A 2,533-nucleotide genomic window follows, 5' to 3' on the forward strand; every position below is an offset into this window, starting at 1 on the left:
AATTTTTTCTTCATATTCTGTAGGGACTTAAAGGTTAATATATTAATACCTGATGAAAAATACTTGTTTCATGTCATGCCTAGATGTTTGATATTCAGATAGTGAGATTAAGCTCAATTGCCTAGGTTATAGGATAATAACAATAAGCTTCTCTTTTGGAGGGCTAACAACCTAAATTTGCAGACCAAAAATTAGATAAAAAAAAAAGAGGGCTGCAAAGACAGCCAACATTTTGGCCCTTGCCTTTCAAGGTCAGTGAAGACTCAGGACATAGGAGAACCTGTACTGTAACATCACGTAACTTAGTTGTGTCCCAAATTTTCTGATCAAGGAGATTATGGGGCCACAGAGGGAAGTAATAGATGATGTAGAGTGTGCCTAAGGAGAGTCACATGGAGAGAAAACATTCTCTTAGGCTTTCACAGAGAGCAAATTGGTCAAGCAATGGCCATGACTCATCCACATGGCACTGAGAAAGGATCTACAAAGTGTAATACAGGGTTTCAAGATAAATCCTGAAGGGATTTGACTGACCTTATAAGATACAAAAGCGGGGGCCTGCCCCTTAACTCAGTTATTTAAGTGGCTGCTTCAACCAAGCAGTCAGGCTCAGGTTGCTGTGGTTCAATCCCCACAACTCAAGCCAGCCAAAACTGCCCTGAAGGCATTCGGAAAAAAAAAAAAGATACAAAAGCTACATTTCTGGTTATACAGGTCCTTCTTTATCTTGGCCTTAACCATCCAGCAGAGGAGTATAAAAGTGAAGTACAAAAAGTAAAGCCATATAAATAGGTGGATCTGTAAAAGGCTCAAGTCAACAACTTCTGACATTGCCAGTCTTATAGAAAACCCACTAGTATATGGACTACTGGACTATATTGAATTATTTTTGCTGAATTCATGCATCTATAATATTTAAATGACAGTGAAATACCCTTCTGTGGCAAAATTAAACAAAAAGGGGGTACAAATAACAACCATTTTGTATCTGTATATTCAAAATAGTTAGGATAGATATTCAACTACATTCTCTTAAATCAGTGAATAGAAAGATTTGTTCTAATAGCGTTTGTAAAGAGGATATCATGTCTGCATCTTGTACAATGAATAACCACTAAGACAACAATATGCAATGTATCAATTATTGAAACTGTCCTACTAATTGGATTTGAAACTTTCTCATTGCTATTTGTTTCTCAATAAAATTATTGAAATAAATAAATGAATAAATCAGTCTTTCCTGCTTTAACATCTGTGTGTTGGTATTTTGTTCCAGCAATGAGAAAAGTAATGAAGACAACTACACAGTGTCAGATTGCTTCCTCGGATCAAGTGGTAGGAGTGGAGGGGTTCATGGGATAGGGAATGTTAAAGAAATAGAGCTGAGGAAACATGCCTATCTAGGGATACCTTTCTTCTTTCTCAACAGAAAATCAGCTTCCTGAGGTATGAACTTCTCCTGGACTTTTGAAGGCACACACTTCACAGATACTCAATACATATTGAATGTGCAACTTACTTGGTGATATTTATGAATGGAAAAATGTATGGATGATTTTTCAATCTAACAGTAACTTCCATGATTTGAAGAGACTCACAGATATTTAAAAATGACACCATGTGACTGTCACTGCAGTGATACAGACCAGAAAACAACCTGCTGTGCATGCAACTATCTGTTGAAAAAGGGTCAACAGAAAGAATTCCCTAAAATGTGTGGCATCCTGTTGACACTGCAAAAGTATATAACAAGGCTCATGATGCCAACCAGTGCAGTGGCCACTCAAGAGATCTTCAGGGTAGTTTGCTAAGTTCCTAATATTATCTTTGAGGGGTTGGTTGTGAAGAATGGGAAGTGACCCTCCTGTGTAGCTCTGTGTGCCAGACATTCTGCAGGTGAAGCAGGTGAGACTGGGACTTATATAGAAGGAGAGATTTAAATAAAAATGATCCCATTTTTCTTAGTATTTTCTCTAGCTGCCCTTTTGCCTCCTTCCCTTCTCTGTTTTCTTCTGTATATTGCTCTAGAATCCAGTGGGTGGAAGGACCTTGTCACATCCCAGCCTCCCAGCTCCTGTTGCAGAAGGTACCTGGGTGGGAGCATTTGACTTTCTTCGTCTCTTTTCCTGGACCATAAGGGAGTGGCCTTTCTGGAATTTGAGCACTTCTGTCTCTCATAGCATCAGCTAGCTGAACTGCTTTTTTATAAATCATATGACCTTCTCATTTCAATTTTTGTAGGTTTATTTGTTCTCTTGTTTGTTTCCAGGTGTGGTGAAATACCTAAATCTTAACCACTCAGTTATTTACAAGAGGTGATCAAATGGTAAGGTAAATGTCTTAATTAGAGAAAACTTATTACAGTAAAAGTTGTTTTGCCAAGAATGATGGGATACACTGGAAAAAAGACAGCCTCTTTAACAAACGGTGCTGGAGAAACTGGCTCTCTGCATGCCGAAAACTCAAACTTGACCCGGGTCTATCACCATGTACTAAACTAAAGTCAAAATGGATTAAAGATCTAAACATTAAA

This window comes from Octodon degus, unplaced genomic scaffold (assembly GCF_000260255.1).
Source record: "Octodon degus isolate 3935 unplaced genomic scaffold, OctDeg1.0 scaffold00068, whole genome shotgun sequence".
Classification (NCBI taxonomy): domain Eukaryota; kingdom Metazoa; phylum Chordata; class Mammalia; order Rodentia; family Octodontidae; genus Octodon; species Octodon degus.